Below are 21,585 nucleotides of genomic sequence, written 5' to 3' on the forward strand. Positions count from 1 at the left end.
CAGAGTCACCCGTAACACTTATACGGTGATCACTGGTGAAAGGGTTAACTAGGGGCAATCAGGGGGTGAAAATCTTTATTAGGTAGTGTATGGGGGTCCCTGACGCTATATAAAACCCTGACGGGAACTTAAATAACTAACTGGCTAACTAGCGTCACCAGTGGCACTTATACGGTGATCGCTGGTGAAAGGGTTAACTAGGGGCAATCAGGGGGTTAAAACTATTATTGGGTAGTATATGGGGGTACCTAGGGCTATAAAAACCTGGCGGTGAACCTAAAAAAATAACTAGCTACCTAGCGGCACCAGTGACACTAATGCAGCGATCAGAAAAACGATTGCTAAGTGACACTGGCAAAAGGTGGTGAAAGGGTTAACTAGGGGCAATCAGGCGGTTAAAACCGTTATTGGGTAGTATATAGGGGTACCTAGCGCTATAAAAACCTGGCGGTGAACCTAAAAAAATAACTAGCTACCTAGCGGCACCAGTGACACTAATGCAGCGATCAGAAAAACGATCGCTTAGTGACACTGGCAAAAGGGTGTGAAAGGGTTAACTAGGGGCAATCAGGGGGTTAAAACTATTATTGGGTAGTATATGGGGGTACCTAGCACTATAAAAACCTGGCGGTGAACCTAAAAAAATAACTAGCTACCTAGCGGCACCAGTGACACTAATGCAGTGATCAGAAAAACGATTGCTTAGTGACACTGGCAAAAGGGGGTGAAAGGGTTAACTCTAGGGGCAATCAGGGGGTTAAACCTTTATTGGGGGGTAGGGGGATACCCTGGACCTAACACTAACTGCCCTGACAGTTTTTACTGTCACAACTGACACTAAATGCAGAGATCAGTAAATAAATGATTTCTGCAATCAGTGACACTGTGACTGGGAGGCGGGGAGGCGGGGGGGCGATCGGGGGGGGGTGATCGGGGGGGGGGGATTTGTGTGCCTACGTGTACCTACATGTCAGTGTAGTGTTGGTGCACACTTACTATGTGTTCTCCTCGCAGTCCGGTCAAAAAAACCGCCCTGAGGAGAATGACATCACTTTCTCCCTGCCTGTGTTTACACTACACAGGCGGGGGAAGCTTCTCATTTGCCAGGAGCGATCAAGAGGGGATGGCCAGAAACCACCTGCTGGAAGGCAAGCACGTACATGTACGTGCTTGTGCCTGTCGGTGCCATTCTGCCGCCATACATTGCCATGCGGCGGTCCTTAAGTGGTTAAGGTACGTATGCCAACAAGCTGCATGGCAGGTCAACATATGTCTGGTCAAGCATGTGGTGCCCAAGTGGTTGATATTTTGGCCACGCAAGATACGTTTAAGACATATGTTGCAAATAGCAGTGATGCGATCTGATGCACTAATCTCAAAAAAGCCCACACCAAAGAACTTTTGGAATAACGCGCAGAGGCAGCGCCCTGCACGGGCAGAGCTCTGCGGTGTGATTCAGTCGGTGTGCTGCCCTTAAGCTGTCTCCCGGAGGGCATCCTGCCTCCTTGGAGATGTGCCTCCTCCTCCTCCTCTCTCCTATCAGGCACCCACGTAAAGTCAGTGACCTTATCATCCCCCCCCCTTCATCACTGGAGCAAACCTGGCAGTATGCTGCAGCTGGTGGAACATGACTGCCAGATTGCTGTCCTTCTTGAGCATTCCCTCTCTCTGCGCTCACGTTACTGCCTTCCTCTAGCTGGGTATCATCATCAGAGCCTTCAAAACGCTGGGCATCCTCCTTGAGCATGTACCCAACACTGTGCCCAGTTCGGGGGACTCCTCAGGAGGACATGGTGGGTCTAGGGAAGGAGTGACTGATGACATTGAGACAAGGGAAGAGGACACATTGGCAGCTGCTTTGCCAGTACCCTAAGCCTGAGAGAGACAGGATGAGGAGGATGTGGGGGGCTTGGTCATCCACTCTACCAAGTCTTTGGCATGATGCGGCTCAACACGTCCATCATGCTGAAAATAAGGACAAGCAAGTCCCATGGCCACATGCTGATGACGATGCACCGCTTCCACAACCAGCACTGTTGTCTCTAGACACAGAGCCTGCTTGCCCTCTTTTATTGGCTTGGGACTTTCTGCCTATCCTTGTTGGCCTTCCAGACATACTAATGGCCTGCAGGGTGATTGAAAAAACAGTAATTGGGATAACTTTAGGTGCACACTGAGCAGATGACACAGTACACAGACTGTAATTACTGCAGCTGCCTGCCTGTGGTATAGGATCTGAAGAACACCAGCAATTGGGGTAGCTTCAGGTGTATACGGTGCAGGTGGCACAATACACCAACTGTAACTGCTGCATCTGCCTGTGGTATAGAACCAGAACAACACCAGAAATTGGGGGTAGCTTCAGGTTTATACTGTGCAGGAGGCACAATACACCCACTGTAACTGTTGCAGATGCCTGGATTAGAAAAACAGAACAACACCAGCAATAAGATGTAGTTTCAGGTGTATACGGTGCAGGAGGCACACTACACCCACTGTAACTGCTGCAGATGCCTGTGTTACAGAAACAGAACAACACCAGCAATAAGGGTAGCTTCAGGTGTATACGGTGCAGGAGGCACAATACACCCACTGTAACTGCTGCAGATGTCTGTGTTAGAGAAACAGAATAACACCAGCAATAAGGGGTATCTTCAGGTGTATACTGTGCAGGAGGCACAATACACCCACTGTAACTGCTGCAGATGCCTGTGTTACAGAAACAGAACAACACCAGCAATAAGGGGTAGCTTCAGGTGTATACTGTACAGGAGGCACACTGCATCCACTGCAACTGCTGCAGATGCCTGTGTTAGAGAAACAGAACAACACCAGCAATAAGTGGTAGCTTCAGGTGTGTACTGTGCAGGAGGCAAATTACACCCACTGTAACTGCTGCAGATGCCTGTGCTAGAGAAACAGAACAACACCAGCAATAAGGGGTAGCTTCAGGTGTATACTGTGCAGGAGGCACACTACACCCACTGTAACTGCTGCAGATGCCTGTGTTACAGAAACAGAACAACACCAGCTATAAGGGGTAGCTTCAAGTGTATACTGTGCAGGAGGGCACAATACACCCACTGTAACTGCTGCAGATGCCTGTATTAGAGAAACAGAACAACACCAGCAATAAGGGGTAGCTTCCAGTGTATACTGTGCAGGAGACACAATACACCCACTGTAAGTGTGCTAGGTTAACAAGCAAAGATGGCACTGTCCCTGCCTATCCTGCTCTCTCCCTGCACGCCAACACACTACACAAGGCCGCCGTGCTGGTGGCCTTATATAGTGTGGGGCGTGTACTAAACCCCCCTGAGCTATTATTGGCCACAAGCATCCTGCCTGTGGCCAATTATGGCTCTCCTCGCTTCCGGCGCTGTGATTGGCCAAGCATGCAGGCTCACAGTGCATGCTTGGCCAATCATCAGCCAGTAATGCACTGTGATGGCGCAGTGCATTGTGAGCCATGAGTGCCACACGAATTTGGAGCGAATGGCCCACAAAGTTCTGGATTCGCTGAACAGGTGAACATCCAGTGTTCGACTTGAACATGCGTTCGACTCGAACACCGAGCTCATCCCTAAAATACACTGACTGAAAACATTGCAGCTGCCTGCCTGTGGTATTATTAGGAAGAGAACACCAACAATTGTCTGCAGTTAGCTTTAGTTGCCCACTGTGCACAGGATACAGTACATTGACTGAAAATATTGCAGCTGCCTGCCTGTGGTATTATTAGGAAGAGAAACAAGATATTTGGGGACACACCCTGAAAAATGCATAAAGATGGTGTTGCAATAAGACCATACAACAGAACAAAAATATTACAGCGCACACATGCAAAACTCACATTTACCTCCAGCAAGGCTTTTTTATTTTCAATAGATTTTTATTGTATCTTAAAGAAAGAAACGGTACAACCATCAGAGTAGGTGTTACAGGTGCCAGTCACAGTATTTGCTGCTCAAATAACAAACAGTAGCATAAGATAGTTCTCATAAAAGCCATTACAGTAATCGTGCATGTTCATGTACCATGGCCTATCCGATTAATAACTGGGTGTAACACAGATACACAATTTTGAAATAAGAAGAGGGAGGGGAAGGGAAGAAGGGAAGAAGGGAGAGGAGAAGGGGATAGTCACCATCACAACATCTACTCTTGGTAATACTCAATATTCAACATATGATACATCTGGAACAGGAAACATGGTTATATCTGGACCAAACAGTTAGAGTTGGATAACCAAAGATTCCATTTGCGTCTAAAAGACGCTCCCGTCAAGGTAGCAGTGGCTAGCAGCTTTTCCATTTCACATTGGTGATTGAATGTGCGGATGGCATCTAAAGCCCCGTACACACGAGAGGACTTATGTCCGACAGACCTCCAAAGGAGTTCCGCCGGAGTTCCGACGGAGTTCTGGCGGAGTTCTGGTGGACTTTTCGACCGAACGAACTTGGACACACACCATCACACCAAACTCCGACGGAGTCGAACGTGATGACGTACGACTGGATTCGAATAAGGAAGTTCATAGCCAGTAGCCAATAGCTGCCCTAGCGTCGGTTTTAGTCCGTCGGAGTAGCATACACACGAGCGGATTTTTCGAAGGGGACCGGGTCCGGCGGAGTTCCGTCGGGAAAATTTGAAGCATGCTTCATTTCTAAAGTCCGTCAGACTTTTGCGAAGCTAAAGTCCGTTGCAGCCCACACACGATCGGATAGTCTGACGGACTCGGTCTGACGGACTTTGGATGTTGAAAAGTCCGCTCGTGTGTACGGGGCTTAAGGGGGAGGGTGGGTTGGCATCATTCCACAATCTCATTATTGTGAGCTTCGCAGCTATAAACAGCTGAGTCGCTATTGCCCTTAGAGCAGGTGGAAGTTCTTGTATAGTCAGATGCAATACTGCTAATTCGGGCTTAGGAGCTATGGGCCTGCCCCCTATATCAGATAATATGGAAAATATCTTATTCCAGAGGAACCGCAGTGATACACAGTCCCATAAAATATGGAAAAGCATACCAGACTCTCCGCAATTCCTCCAGCAGAGATCAGTATGTGAGGGGTAAAACCGTGAGAGTTTAAACGGTGTAAGATACCATGAGTGAACCACCTTCTGATAGAGTTCCCAATGGTTGGTGCATTTAGTAGAGTCATAGGTAATGGCAAAGGTTTTTTCCCAATAACTTTCCAAGAAAGATTTACCTAATATTCTCTCCCATTTGAGAATGGTAGTGGGTTTTGAAAGGCTGTTACACATATTGAACAGCTTATAAAACAAGGAAATCCCTTTCAGTGGCGATTTTGGTTCCTGAAAGAACACAAGTATTGATGTGGGTATGTCAAGGTGCAAAGGTAGGGGATGTCTATGCAGGAAAGTTCTAATTCGGAAGTAGGTATAGTGCGCCTAAAGGAGGAAGGTGGAATAATGAGACGAGATCTTCAAAAGTATATAAGGATTTACCCTGGTATAAGTCTTTTAGGTGCGTTAGTCCCCTAGATTTCCATGTGTGCAGGGCGATATCCGGAAAAAATAGGGCAAAACTGAGATTGGGATAGGGGTGTTACAGAGTTCACTTTTGTTGGGAGCAATGAGAGGGAGTTCTAGCCACATCTGAGTAGAGGCCTGTACAGTGGGAACCAGTGATTTAGGCGGTGGGGTTCCAAGTTTGAAAGCAAGCAGGGCTGTTCTAGGTTCACTATGAAGAGCCAGGTCAGATTCTATAGTCGCCCATATTTTGTAAGCGGTGGGTGACCACCAGTGTTTAAGTTGATCCACAACACAGGCCTGGTAGTATGCCATAATATTAGGAACTCCCATCCCTCCATTTATCCTGTGCCTCCTCATGATGTGGAAAGAGCATCTCGGGGGTTTGTGATACCACACATATTGAGTGAGGAGCTTTTGTATGGATTTTATAAAGCTGCATGGCAAGGGAATAGGCAGGGTGCGAAATAAGTACAGGAGCTTTGGTAGGATTAGCATTTTAAAGGTCACTATTCTTCCTGCAGTGGAGAGTTCATGCTGTTTTAACTGAGCTAACTGTTGGGGTAAGGACTCTAAGAAGGTCTTATAATTCAGTTTGTAAAGCTGGGAGGTATTTGGTTGTAATTGGATACCTAGGTATGTCAAAGAGTGTGAGGTCCAGGGAAAGGGAAATTATGCCACTAAAGATGCCTGCAGAGGGGTAGACAGGTTGATACCTAAGATTTGGGATTTAGAGGCATTCAGCTTGTAATAGGATGCCGCTTCAGCCAACCATGAATACCAAACTTGTCTAGTACAGCTTTAAGGTATCCCCAGTGGACCCTATCAAACGCCTGCTCCGCATCCAAGGAGAGAAGCAGAGAAGGCGTTCGAGAGGTCCCTGCCTGGGTGATTAGGTTGATGAGGCGTTTAGTGCCATCAGAGGCTTCATGGTGCGGGACAAAGCCCACTTGGTCAGGATGGATTAGGAGGGGTAGGATTCATTGTAGTCTAAGCGCTAGCAGTTTGGCATATATCTTTACATCCGAGTTAAGAAGCGAAATTGGCCTATAATTAAATGGGTTAGTGGGGTCCTTGTTTGGTTTAGTAATAATTACTATCACAGCTCTTAACATTTTAGGTGGAAAGGATCCAGAGGAGGAGGCAAGACTAAAGACAGCTTGTAGATGTGGGGCAATTTCACCTGCAAGGTATTTATAATACTCATTCGAGAATCCATCTTCTCCCGGAGACTTATGATTCGGGAGTTTATTAATGACTTTGCATATCTCCTGGGTTGTAAACGGTTGGGGAATAGAGTGCAATTGGTCTTCACTCAGGTGTGGAAGTTTCACTTCCTTTAAGAAGTCATTAATAAGCTCCGGCGTAGGTTGGGGGGTGTTCAGATCAGCACAGAAGTCATAAAGCGATTGGTAATAGTCTGCAAAAGCATTAGCAATGTCTTTTGGGTTAAATAGGGACTTAAGTGTTGTGGGATGATTAAGAGTGGCTACCCCTCGCTTAATCTGCAGTTGCTTGACTCTTTTAGCTAACCAAGCACCTGCTTTGTTATGCAGACCATAGTAATTAGCCTTGAGATACTTCAGGTGATTTTCAAATTTGAACATCAATAGGGCTCTTAAGTTTTGTCTCTCTTGGAGTATATCTTCCGTTAAGCTATGGGAGGAATTAGATTTGTTGCTATCTTCTTTTATGGAAATAGATAGGAGCAAGTCAGCAATCTGCCTCATTCTCTGTTTCCTAGTATAAGAAGCAAGTTTAATCAACACCCCTCTCATATAAGCCTTATATGTGTTCCACAAGGTATACTTACTAATGTCAGGTGTGTCACTACATTGGAAAAAAGCATGGTGCTCCTGTACTATGGATTGGTACAACTTCTTGTTCTCCAGAGGGGGGGTGGTGTACTACGAAGGGTATCATCAAATTCCATACTAATTGGAGCATGGTCTGACCAAGAAATTATACCAATGTCAGCAAGAAGAATATTTTGTAAGGACCTTTTATCGGTTAAGAAGAAATCTATACGTGAATAGGAGGCATGGGCTGCGGACAGCAAAATATAGTCCTTCTCCGAGCCGTGAAAGCATCACCATATGTCGAAGAGGTCATGTTCACGCAAAAGTGGAGCTATGGAATGCTCGATTCTCCTCGTGTGGGTAGTAGAGTCCATGTCAGGATTAAGAATTGTATTAAAGTCTCCCCCTATAAGTACTGTGCCTTGTTTTTCGTCCAAGACTTGTGCAAGTAATGGAGTTAGAAGCGTAGAAGTTAACTAAAGTGAAAGTTCCTTGATTTATGTCACAGATAAGGATGAGGTAGCGGCCCTGAGGGTCTGCTATTGTACTGATGTGATGAAAGGCAACTGAGTACCTGATGGCAATGAGAACTCCGCAGGCCTTTTTTGGGGCTTTAGCCAAATACACATGGGGTAAATTTCGGAAGCTCAGTTTCTAGGACATTTGTTGATGGCAAAATGCGTTTCCTGAGCAAAGATAACATCTGCCTTAAGGGAGCAAGCCTCTTTTTTTATCAGGGCAGAACACTTGAATGGGCTATTAAGACCCTTCATGTTAAGGGAGATAATTTTCAAAGGCAGGGATGGAATCGGATCTCAGTGATTGAGTTGCCACAAAGTATTAGATTGTGCGGGAAGGAGAAATGGCCTGCGTACCTGGCATGGGTTAGGTTAATCGCTGGTGCTGCCACTTGGTAGGAACCAGAACTGGGCAGATCAATTCTTCCTGGAAGTCCTGATATTCGCGTGGTAGTTCGAAGCAATGATATGATCGTCAGAATCCATGTGGAGTGTCTTGCAGCAAAATCTTTAGTTTCCAGTGTGGTGACTAGGGGAGAGGGAGGAGTCAAAACAAGAAAAAGTGAAAGAGGAAGGTGAAGAACATATGTAAGAAATTCCTGCCAATGCAAGCAATATGGGCAGCCAAGGCTGGTGTCGGGTCGTCGTGATATAGCAAACAGTGCACGCACTGTACCGTGAGAGTCCAAGTGTGTAGGGCCAAATAGGCGGGTTAGTCCCTGACCCCACGTCAGGGTGAGGTGGTGATGGTGACAGGTAGAGCTTCCCGATGTGTGTGCCACAGCTCTTTAGGTCCAGTCAGCTTGCAGGTGTTCAGATGTAGATTGGACTGGGATCTGCGTTTCAGGTGGGAGAAGTTGCCACTGTTTAAAAACCTGGATACCTTGTTCCACAATGTAGATAGGATATAACTTGCTGTTCCAAGTAACCAGCAATTTAGTAGGGAATCCCCAGCGATACAGGATGTTGTTGTTGCGCAGGATTTTAGTAAGTGTAAGAAGCTTTTTCCTGTTTAGCGCTGTCTGCTGTGATATATCCATGTAGAGAGAGATACCAAGGAATTCCTCCAGAACTACTGGGCTCTGCTTAGCCGCCTGTCAGAAACCATGAATCAATCTGAGACAGAAGTAAAATTAAATCACACTTGTTTATTAATAAAAATAAAAAGGTAAATGGAAAAAGCGTAGTCAAGCATAGCCAGAGTCCAGTACCAGATTGGGTAGTCAGCCAGGCCAGAAGTCAGGGATCCAAGTAGAGCAACAGCAAGCAGGGTAAGGAGCCAGAAGGGATGTCAGCAAGCCAGTCTTTAAACAAACCGCAGGAGATGGTTTCAGTGATGTGTCCAAAGCGAAGGCAGAGGTGAAGTGAGCTGGAAGGATTTAAGTATGCAGGTCAGACGAGCATCATCAGGAACAGCTGGTAACTGTGGAGAGAGAAGAGAGCTGGCAATTAGCTGACAGCTGAGCGGCCAGTCCAGAGAAGGAAGGGCTAAGCCAGCCCTGACAGTACCCCCTCCTCAATGACCCCTCTCCGTCGGAGGGCCACCGGGCTTGAGGGGAAAGTGTCTATGGAACTCGCGGCAGGACAGGGGCATGTACATCAGTGGATGAAACCCAGGAGCGTTCCTCCAGACCGTACCCCTTCCAATGCACCAGGTACTGTATGCGCCCACGGAACCTACGGGAGTCAACAATGGATTGTACCTCATACTCCTCATGGTTCTCAACCTGAATAGGGTGAGGACGTGGCACCGAGGTGGTAAATCGGTTACAGACCAACGGCTTCAATAAGGAGACATGAAAAACATTTGAGATGCGCATACTAAGAGGAAGGTCCAACGCGTAAGCCACTGGGTTAATCCTGCGAAGGATACGGAAAGGCCCAATAAACCGAGGTGCAAACTTCAGTGAGGGAACACAAAGCCGGAGGTTGTGAGATGATAGACAGACCCTGCCCCAATCTGGTAGGAAGGCGCAGGTAGGCGTCTGCGGTCAGAATGGAGTCTGTATCTATCATTAACATGACGCAAAGCCTCCTGGACTTGTACCCAAGTGGAACGAAGACCACAGAGATGCTCCTCTAATGCAGGAATACTCTGCGGAACAAACGAGTCAGACAACATGGAAAATTTGGAAACCATAATTCGCCATAAATGGAGACAATCGGGAGGCAGAATTCAAGGCACTGTTGTGAGCAAACTCTGCCCAAGGTAATAGGTCAGACCAGTTGATGGTCAGAAATATAGCAACGTAGGAAATGCTCCAAGGACTGATTGGCTCGTTCTGCGGCCCCTATAGACTGCGGGTGATACGCAGAAGAGAACGCAAACTGGATTCCCAACTGTGCACAAAAAGCTTGCCAGAACCAGGAGACAAACTGACTGCCCCTGTCCGAGACAATCACCTTGGGTAGCCCATGTAAGCGAAAGACCTCCCGAGCAAAAATGGAAGCCAGTTCCTTAGAGGTAGGCAACTTCTTAAGTGGAATACAATGACACATCTTTGAGAACCGGTCAACCACCATAATGATAACAGTGTTGCCTTGGGAGTTGGGCAACTCCACAATGAAATTCATAGACTGGTGAGTCCAGGGCCTCTCTCCATTGGGTATGGGTTGTAGGAGGCCCATTGGAAGGTGTCGTAGAGTCTTACTCTGAGCGCACACGGGACAGGCAGCTACGAAGGTAGTAACCCCGTAGACTAGGCCACCAGAATTGTTGGGAAATGGCACAAAGGAGTTGATTCTTCCCAGGATGGCCAGCTGCCTTGGGAGAATGGTAAGTCTGGAGCACAGCAGTACGGACACTCTCTGGGACAAAGCAGCGGTCACAAGGTTTATCAGGAGGAGCACGGACCTGAGCAGCAAGAATTTTGTCATCCAAAGGAGAAGTAAGACTGGTGCGAACTGTAGCCAAGATACGATCAAGAGGAATCATAGGAACCGGAACCGACTCCGACTTGGAAGTGGAGGGAAATTGTTGTGACAAGGCATCAGCCCTTACATTCTTAGTACCGGGTAAGAATGAGACAATGTAATTATAGCTCGACAAGAAAAGAGCCCATCGCACCCTTCTGGGAGAGAGTCGCTTAGCCTTAGACAAGAATGAAAGATTCTTATGGCCAGTAAGAATAAGAAGAGGCACAGTGGTACCTTCAAGGAGATGTCTCCATTCTTTCAGGGATAAAATGATCGCCAACAGCTCTCTATCACCAATCTCATAATTGCACTCAGCAGGTGACAATTTCTTGGAAAAGTAGCCACACGGATGCATAGCGCTCTCAGAGTTAGGACGTTGAGACAGAAGGGCACCAAATCCAGTCTCAGAAGCATCAACTTTTAGGATAAAAGGCAACGTAGGATCAGGATGTGCCAACACAGGAGCAGAAACAAAGGCAGCCTTGAGAGTCTCAAAGGCCTTAATGGACTCCGAAGACCAACTCTGTGGGTTACAGTTCTTTCTGGTCATATCAGTCAGGGGCTTGACCAGAGACGAGAAGTTACAAATAAACATCCGATAGTAGTTGGCAAAGCACAGGAAATGCTGCAGAGGACGTAAACCCATGGGTCGAGGCCATTGTAGGACTGCCAAAAGTTTCTCTGGGTCCATTGAAAAACCAGCAGTGGAAAAGCCCAGGAATGTAACCTGTTCACGATGGAACTCTCACTTCTCCAGTTTACAATAGAGATTGTTCCGAAGCACACAACAGACATTTTTGTGGTAGCTCTCCAGGGACTTGGAAAATATGAGGATATCATCGAGATACACCACCACACACAACTGCAACAAATCTCGGAGTACATCGTTAATAAATTCCTGGAAAACTGCCGGGGTGTTACAAAGACCAAAAGGCATTACCAGGTATTCATAATGGCCTGTTGTGGTATTAAACACAGTTTTCCACTCGTCGCCCTCCTTAATGCGCACGAGATTGTATGCCCCTCTCAAGTCAAGCTTGTGAAAACCATTGCTCCCTTGAGGCGGTCAAATAACTCTGTAATCAATGGAATCGGGTAGGCATTCTTAATCGTGACATGATTGAGACCCCTATAATCTATACAGGGTCCCAGTTCACTACTCTTCTTTTTCACAAAGAAGAAACCAGCACCAGCAGGAGACCAGGATTTGCAGATGAAACCTCGAGAAAGTGCGTCAGCAACATACTCCTCCAAGACTGACAAAAGGTAAACCCGGCCACGAGGGGGAATGGCACCAGGTTGAAGGTCAATTGCACAATCATAAGACCGGTGTGGAGGCAAACTACCGGCTTGACCTTTATCAAAGACATCGCTAAAATCACAGTACTCCTCTGGCAGGGAGGGGAGTGAACAGGTGCACATGACCTTGGGTACCTTCAGGAAGCATGTCTCACTGCATTGTGGTGACCAGTAGAGAACCTCAGCATGGAGCCAATCAAAAGAGGGGTTGTGCCTCTGTAACCAAGGATAACCGATAACCAGCGGAAACCTGGTTGAGGAAATAACTTGGAATTGGATTATCTCATGGTGAAGAGCCCCTACGACCATGGACAATGGAACTGTCTCATGAGTCACATGGGCAGGCTGTAAAGGTCTCCTGTTAAGAGCCTCTATGGCAAGTGGAGTGTAACGCAGTTGCAGCAGAATCGAGTGCTGCGAAACAAATGCAGCATCAATGAACAGGCCTGCAGCCCCAGAGTCCATTAGAGCCTGTATTTCGATGGATGACTCAGCCCAAGAAAGGGTGACCAAAACCAGGGGCTTATCCTTCTGGATAACTGGAGACGAAACAATGCCACCTAAGGTCTGTCCATAAGAGGACCACAAGGTTCAGGCATTCCCTGGACGGGCAGGACAAGACTTCAAAAGTGACCTACCTGGCCACAATAAAGGCACAATCTATCCCTCCTCCTAAAGGCTCTCTCATCCGCAGAAAGACGCGTGAAGCCCAGGTGCATGGGTTCATCTTCACTGAACAACTCGGTACCAGGAGGCATGGGAGGTGAGGGAGGCATGGGTGGGACTACAAATCTCGGAGGCAAATGTACAGGAGGCTTCCGCAAGCTCTCCTTAAGAGAAAGTCTTTATGTAAGTCTGGAATCAATGAGGATGGCAAACGAGTTCAAGCTCTCCAGCTCAGTGGGTATATCTCGGGCTGCTATCTCATTCTTGATGGAATCCGAGAGACCATGAGAAAAAGCAGCCACGAGGGCCTCATTGTTCCAAGCAACCTCTGCTGCCAGAGTACAGAATTCAATGATGTAGTTGGCAACAGTTCTTGTACTCTGTTTGATGGACATGAGGCACTTGGCAGCAGAAGCGGAGCGTGTGGAAACGTAAAATAACCTTTAAAAGGAGGTCATAAACTGAGGTTAACTCAAGACAACAGGTTTTGCATCTCCCATAGAGGGTTAGCCCAGGCAAAGGCTCTCTCAGAAAGCAAAGATATCACGAAACCTACCTTGCTTCTGTCCGTGGGAAACACCTGGGGCAGCATCTCTAAGTATATCTCGACCTGATTGAGAAACCCTCTGCATTGAACTGGATCGCCCCCAAATTGCTGGGGAAGCGGAGCAGAACCAGACATATCTCTTATAGAGGTAATACTCGAGATGTGTGCCTGCACAGAGACTGGTGCAGCAGCAGGGACGGCCTGCGACTCAGGTTGTACCAGAGCATCCACTGTGGGGGATTCCAGGGGAGCTGTGTGATTCAGGAGCGTTTGTAACGCCATGGCAAACCGATCCATGCGGTGATCTTGCTCATCCAATCTGGAAAAAATGTTACCAATAAGTAGATTGACTGTATCTTCTGAATTCAAGGCCTTCACCTACTGTCAGAAACCATGAATCAGGCTGAGACAGAAGTACAATTAAATCACACTTGTTTATAAATAAAAATAAAAAGGTAAATAGAAAAAGCGTAGTCAAGCATAGCCAGAGTCCAGTAACCAGATCAGGTAGTCAGACAGGCCAGAAGTCCGGGATCCAAGTAGAGCAACAGCAAGCAGGGTAAGGAGCCAGAAGGGATGTCAGCAAGCCGGTCTTTAAACAAACCGCAGGAGATGGTTTCAGTGATGTGACCAAGGCGAAGGCAGAGGTGAAGTAAGCTGGAAGGCTTTAAGTATGCAGGTCAGACGAGCATCACCAGGAACAGCTGGTAACTGTGGAGAGAGAAGAGAGCTGGCAATTAGCTGACAGCTGAGCGGCCAACCCAGAGAAGGAAATGCTAAGCCAGCCCTGACACCGCCATCATAACTCGCTCCTTCACATGGTAGTAGTGGACACGGGCGAGGGTATACCTGGGCGCTGTGTCGGGTAAAAACTTGGGTTTGGATATGCGGTGTGCTCTATCAACACAGAGCTCAATATCACTCAACGTTGGAATCAGAGCTTTCATAAGGCACTGCAAAAAGCTGGTGAGCTCATTAGGGGGTACGGTTTCAGGAATGCTTCTGAATTTGATATTATTTCTTCTGGAGCGGTCCTCCAGGTCCGCAATTTTGTTTTGGAGGCATTGAAGTTCCGAATCCTGGTCTGTTTAAGCGTCCACAAGCTCGTTATGCGCTGTGTAGAGCTCCACCATTTTAGTTTCCAAATGCTGGATTTTCCCTGTATGCGTCTGCAGTACATCGTTTAATGGGGCCAGCATATCAGTAAAGTCGATATTGAGCATCCTCCTGAGCGACAGTAGCATGTTTTTCATTGTTCTTTCCAAGAATGGTTGCTCTGTAGCTGGGAATGCCTCTATTAGAGTCTCCTGTGGAGAAGCTATTGGTGCGGCCTGCTGGGCGGCTTGCTGCGGCCTGTGAGAGGAATCCTCACCATCTCTATGTACTCTGCTTTTAGCCGGACTGTGTATGGTAGGGGTAGAGGGTGGGGAGAAATCCCCTTGGTCTTCCGACTGTGCTGTATGTTGACCCCCTGCAGCCGCATACAATGACTGTGCACGGGCCAAGCTTCTGGAGCTCGCGCCGGCGCCATTTTGCCTACCTTGATGATGGATAGAAGTCCGTGAGTCGCTGCAGGTGTTTTATTCCCCTTGCGTCGCTTAGACATCTCTCCCTCAGTGTTCCACCGTGCTGGGCAAGTCGTTCAAGACGGTTATTTGCTCTGCCTGCCATTGCTGTGAGTCGCTACAGCCATGAGGTAACAGGAGCTCCTGTTCAAGTGGCCATCTCTGTCGCCAGCCGGACACGCCCCCCCCCCCAGCAAGGGTTTTTTAAAACACCTAGACATTTAAAAAAAATATATCAAAAAAATATGGGGATTTGGTCACACCATATTGTTATATGGCGCCTAAGCCCACTTACTGTGACAAAGTACCCCATGATTAGTGAGTCCTACACTATCCATAGATCAGGAGATCCTGCTTCTCTGAACCATGGGAGCTATACTCCTCTATATGGGAGAACATGAGGTCTCCACCCATGACACAAATGATCACTAATGAGAGGTACTTACTGAGGGAGTGGGGTTCTCCACACCCAAAAAGATTTGGTCAGAATCCATACAATAGACAAACAAGATATTTGGGGGGCACACCCTGAAAAATGCCCAAAGATGGTGCTGCCATATGACCATACAACAGAACAAAAATATTACAGAACACGTATGCAAAACTGACATTTACCTCCAGCAAGGCTTTTTTAAAACACCTAGACATTTTCAAAAGACATTATCAAAAAAGAAATAAATGGGGATTTGGTCACACTTTGATAATGTTTTTTGAAAATGTCTAGGTGTTTTAAAAAAGCCTTGCTCTGGAGGTAAATGTCAGTTTTGCATGTGTGCTGTAATATTTTTGTTCTATTATTAGGAAGAGAACACAGCAATCGTCTGCAGTTAGCTTTAGTTGCTCACTGTACACTGACTGAAAATACTGCAGCTGCCTGTAGTGAATGTGAAGAGAATAACAGAAACGGATCTAGCTAAACTGAATACAGTGTATATATATACACACAACACCTGGGATGTATATATATATATATATATATATATATACTAAATACACTGACTGCAGCTAACTGACTCTCCTGCCTGCTATATCTAACTCAAATGAAATGACACTGTCTCTCTCTCTCTATCTCTCATCGCGCCGGAACACATAGTGTGGGCCTGTACTAAATCCCCTGAGGCATAATTGGCCAAAGCCACCCTGCCTTTGGCCAATTATGGCTCTCTGTTCTTACCAAGCTGGGATTGGCCAAAGCATGTGGGTCATAGTGCATGCTTGGCCAATCATCAGCCAGCAATGCACTGCAATGCCACAGTGAATTATGGGCCGTGATGCGGCCCATTTTGTTTGTAATTCGATGAGCGGTCGAATGGCCGATGTTAGAGTCGAACTTACGTTCGACTCAAACTTGAAGCTCCTCCCTAGTGGTGAAAGGTTAAATGCCTTGTCAAGCCTGCTATACTCAAATGGCTGGTGTTTTTGCCAAGCTTGGTCTGCTTGAGGCAAGGTTTGCAATTTATCCAAAAAATAAAAATAAAAGAAACGTATACATTATATAATGATATATTCAATATTATCATATAATCCACGCTGATGAAGCTCACGCATTGCACGGAACTGGTCAGGTATCACCGTGCCACAGAAGTTTATTAAACAGCCCCACTGCACAGTCCAAGTGTGAAAAAGCTCCAAACAATATATACCTGGATGAGGATCATTCCAATGGTGTCATGGCACATAAGACAGACTAACTGAGAGACCATGTTAGCCCTTTGGTGGTAACATTTCATGGTCATGGACAGACCAGGCTGCATGATGGGTGAGACCAATCCATGGGACAGTTTGCCCTGCTTTATATCTTCACACTGTGTCTTGATTATATAGACTCTCATACCAATACATTGCTGCAGCTTCACTCATCAGAGATAATTCATATCCATCTATATGCTTTTTCACCGACAGTCTCCATGTCTGCACCATCTCCATTTTGGATCTCTCTCCATACATCCACATGAATAACTATTAGACAGTTCATCTCAGCACTTTCCATACTGTTGGTTCACTGTGGCTGTTCCTCCAGAGTGGCATTTCTGCTTCTGTTTCTGAGTTTGTGACATTTTTGTTTCATCAGTTGATTCAAGGGATCTTTCATGATCCCCAGTACTTAATATTACCTGATGCCTATTCCCACACTGTCAAACATCTAGTCACTCCCTGTGTTAGTGAAAGTGAATGTCTACATGCAAGTTAGCCCGGGGTGTTTTTATTCATATTGTGACAAGGTTGCCATAATGTTTTCAAACTTTTGGTGAAGGTTCTGTTCATTTTGGATCAATAGCCAGCTGTAACGTTTACATGTGTCTTTTTTGCATCAATTAAAGTTTTTTGTACTCGTACCACAGAGTGTTCCACTTGAAGCTTCTATTCAAACCTTTGGTTTACTTTTTCTGTTTGCAAAGTTTGCAAATTGCATCAGTGCGATCAGGTGCACATGTGCTAAAAAAGACCCAGATAACTGAGCTGTGGGAAGTGGGCCAGGAGATAACAGCTTCACAATATGATGGACCAGGGTGGCTGCCCTCTACTATTCCATGATGGCTGCCTTTTTGGGGTTATGCCCAACCCTCACTTTCCTACTTTGCTCTATCCGGCACCTAAGTAGCTGACGCTGTGTTCAAATAACTCAGCTGACTCCTCCATGCATGATGCTGGGGCTATGGCAGGAGTATCTGTGCACAAGGAGGCAGAATAAGCCACTCTGGCAGCTGTGATGAACTGTACACTAGTCTCTGCTTGGGTGATAGAGGATAAGGAGTATCAGGATGGTTTAGTAAGCCAGTCCACCACCTCCTCTGCATGCTGTGGCTGGATAGCATGGGCAACATCACTAAACAGAGGAAATAGTGCCCTGCCTGGGGACAGACCATGTTATCAGGGAAATGGGCTGCGGCAGTTGTGCCGTATCCCAGCGTGCATGTGCACAGGAATGGCACTCTGGCGCACGCATTTGCGCAATAGAACTGCACTACGGTGCATGCGCATTTCCGGCTCCACTGTGCGGCGCGTGCGCATGTGCACAAGCGCACACATAACATGACTCTTTGACCGTCCTATAAAAGGAGCTCCAGCACTCAGTCAAATTGCTGATTTGTTTTCAGCTCTCCTGAGATTCCTGCTTCTTCTTCCTGTGTACTGCCTACCCGTTGTGACCTGGATTGCTTCAAGACCACGCTAACTCTCTCCTGGACCCGGCCCCTGGCTTTTTTCTCGGACTTCTGCTCTCTCTGGTGTTTGACCCTCAGCCTGTGCTCAGACTTTGCCTCTTGTCTCCTGTGATCGACCCTTAGTCTGCCCTTGGATTGCCTTTGTCTCAGTGTTTTGGATTATTACCCGTTCTTGGACTCCTTGACTGTGTTTGACCCCGTCCTCCCTTTGGACTTTGCTTATCTCCTTACGGACTTGTTGCTGTTTACCCCCTAAACCTCTCCTGGGTCACTACCTACATGCCCTGCACGTAGGTAGTGACCCAGGAGAGGTTCAGGAGGTAAACAGCAACAAGTCCGTAAGGAGATAAGCAAAGTCCAATGCTATCTCCTTGACCTTCAAGCAAGTCAGGTGTCCTACTGGTAGCTTGTGCCTCTTGGTGCAAACCATGCTCTGTGCCATCTTCAGGGGTGGTGTGCGCCGAGACACAACAACGACTGCCCTCTGCATCTTGGCTTCGGTGAGTACTCCTTTTGCTGATACATATCCACCTTTGCCTGTGGACACAGACACTACTAGCCCCCTCACAGTGCCATGGGAATGTCTGCCTTTCCTTACTGGCCTCCCAGACATGATGGCGAGCTTATTACCAAAACATAATAGAGATGGGAAAATGTGTACTTGGATGCTCTTTAATCAATGGAAAGTGGTGTTTGGTGCACTTTAACTTGATGACTCACTACACAGACACACATCACTGACACACTACAATATACTGCAGTAAAACTGCTCTAACACACTTCAATCTACTGCAGTAAAAGTACACTAACACACTTCAACGCACTGCAGTAAAAGTACCCTGAGGCACTTCAATATAGTGCAGCAAAAGTACCCTGAAGCACTTAACTATACTGCAGTAAAAGTGCACCAACCCACGTAAATATACTGCAGTAAAAGTGTACTAGTGCACTTCAATATATTGCAGTAAAAATGCTCTAAAGCACTTCAATATACTGTAGTAAAAGTTCTCTGAGGCACTTCAATATACTGCACTAAAAGTGCACTGATGCACTTCAATGTACTGCAGTAAAAGGGTACTAACACACCTCAGCATACTCCAGTAAAAGTGCACTAACACACTGCAATATATTGCAGTAAAGGCACACTAATGTACTTCAATATACTGCAGTAAAAGTGCATTTATGCACTTTAATATACTGCAGTAAAAGTGCCCTGATGGACTTCAGTATACTGCAGTAAAAGTGACCTTATGGACTTCAATGTACTGCAGTAAAAGTGCACTAATGCACTTCAATATACTGTAGTAAAACTGTACTAATGCACTTCAAAATATTGCCATAAAAGTACCCTGACATACTTCAATATACTGCAGTAAAAGTGAACTGATGCACTTCAATATACTGCCTTAAAAGTGCACTAACGCACATCAATATACTTCAGAAAAAGTGCATTAACACACTTCAATATAGTGCAGTAAAAGTGCCCTGACGCACTTCAATATATTGCAGTAAAAGTGTAATAACACACTTCAATATACTGCAGTAAAAGTTCACAAACGCACATCAATATATTGCAGTAAAAGTGCACTGACACTCTACACTGACACATTTCAATATACTAAAGTAAACCTACCATGACACACTAAACCAGGGGTCTCTAAACTATGGCCCTCCAGTTGTTCAGGAACTACAATTACCATCATGCCTAGTCATGTCTGTGAAAATCAGAGTTTTACAATGCCTCATGGGATGTGTAGTTCTGCAGCAGCTAGAGGGCCGTAGTTTGGAAATCCCTTCACACTAACTCACTAGTAACAATGAACAGAGCCATGTTCTATCTATCGCCACTCCAATATCACATTGCAAATGGCTGCTCTAGGAAGGAACCAATTTATAGTGTGGGGTGGGTCTATGAGCAATGAGTCATAATTGGGCACAGTCATCATTACTTTCTCCAATCATGACTCTTACAGTGTTCTGTGCCCTAATTGGGCAACGCCTTCAGGGCTTCAGCCAATCCAAGTTTTTAAATGCACTGTGCAGCACACAGTGCTTTGTGGGGCATTTGGCAGGCCAAACATACGTTTGAACACCCCAACAATTCGGGTGTTCGGTGAAAAGCCAATGTTCGGGCTGAACTTATGCTCGACCTGACCAATTGCCCAACACTACCTTTAAGTAGATCCACAGTTTTCTACAATAAATCGTAGTTATTACATGTTCTCCTCAGAGCCCTTTTACCTTCCTTAAAGGTTGACCCATGCAATAACAAGTTATACCCTAGATTAAGCAAATTAACCGGTTCCCGACCAGCGCACGCCGATGTACGTCGGCAGAATGGCACGGGCAGGCATATTGGCGTACAGGTATGTCCAATCTTCAATGCCGCCCTGCCATCGCGAGCGTGCCGTTCGGGACCCCTGTGAGTCTGGTCGCGGGTCCCGCGGACTCGATCACCGTGGGCATACCCGCGATCGTCTCACGGGACGGCTGAATGGAGAAATGCCGTTGTAAGCAGCATTTCTCCATTCTGCCTAGCAACTAGTGATGGTGATCTCTGCTCCATGTGATTGGAGCAGAGATCAGTGTTCACTAAATGAAAGCCCAGCCCCCCACAGTTAGTAACACACCCCTAGGAACACTTAACACCTACACTGCCACCCCTGGATAACCCTTTCACTGCCAGTGTCATTTACACAGGAATCACTGCATTTATATAGCAGTGATTGCTGTATAAATGACAATGGTCCCAAAAATGTCCGATGTGTCCGCTATAATGTCGCAGTCCCAAAAAAAACTACTAAATTACTAGTAAAAAAAAATTATTAATAAAAATGCCATAAAACTATCCCTATTTTGTAAACGCTATAACTTTCGCGCAAACCAATCAATAATTGTTTATTACGATTTTTTTGTACCAAAAATATGTAGAAGAATACGTATCGGCCTAAACTGAGGGAAAAACTGTTTTTTTTAAATATATTTTTGGGGGATATATATTATAACAAAAAGTAAAAAATAATGTGTTTTTTTTTCAAAATTTTCGCTCTGTTTTTGTTTATAGCGCAAAAAATAAAAACCGCAGGGGTGATCAAATACCACCAAAAGAAAGATCTATTTGTGGGAAAAAAAAGGACGTCAATTTTGTTTGGGAGCCACAACGCACAACTGTGCAATTGTCAGTTAAAGCGCCGCAGTGCTGAATCGCAAAAAGTGGTCTGGTCTTTGACCAGCAAAATGGTCCGGTCTGTAAGTGGTTAAATAATATTTCATTAAAGCATCCACATTAAAGCCATCTTTCTCTAATATTCAAAAAATATATCTCCCCAGTGAATCCTTCTAAATCAAAATGTGGAAGGATTTTCTAGTATTAGATATTATCTTTCTCAAAAAATACCTTGAACTGGCCATCACCCCCAGTAAGTTGTGTACTGAAAAAAAATATTGTGATTTCCTAGCAGTATGAATGAGAATTAGCCAAATTCTGCACAAACAAATGCATTTAAGTGTATGTAAACTCTAGCAATGCTTTCTCTTATTGGCTCCTATATGGTCTGCTAGATATAGCATTGGAAGCATTTTGTTATATCTGTTATAAAACTGCCAAAAAAGAACTGT

This window comes from Lithobates pipiens, unplaced genomic scaffold (assembly GCF_037356315.1).
Source record: "Lithobates pipiens isolate NorthernLeopardFrog02 unplaced genomic scaffold, aLitPip1_a1.2 Scaffold_22, whole genome shotgun sequence".
NCBI classification, from domain to species: domain Eukaryota; kingdom Metazoa; phylum Chordata; class Amphibia; order Anura; family Ranidae; genus Lithobates; species Lithobates pipiens.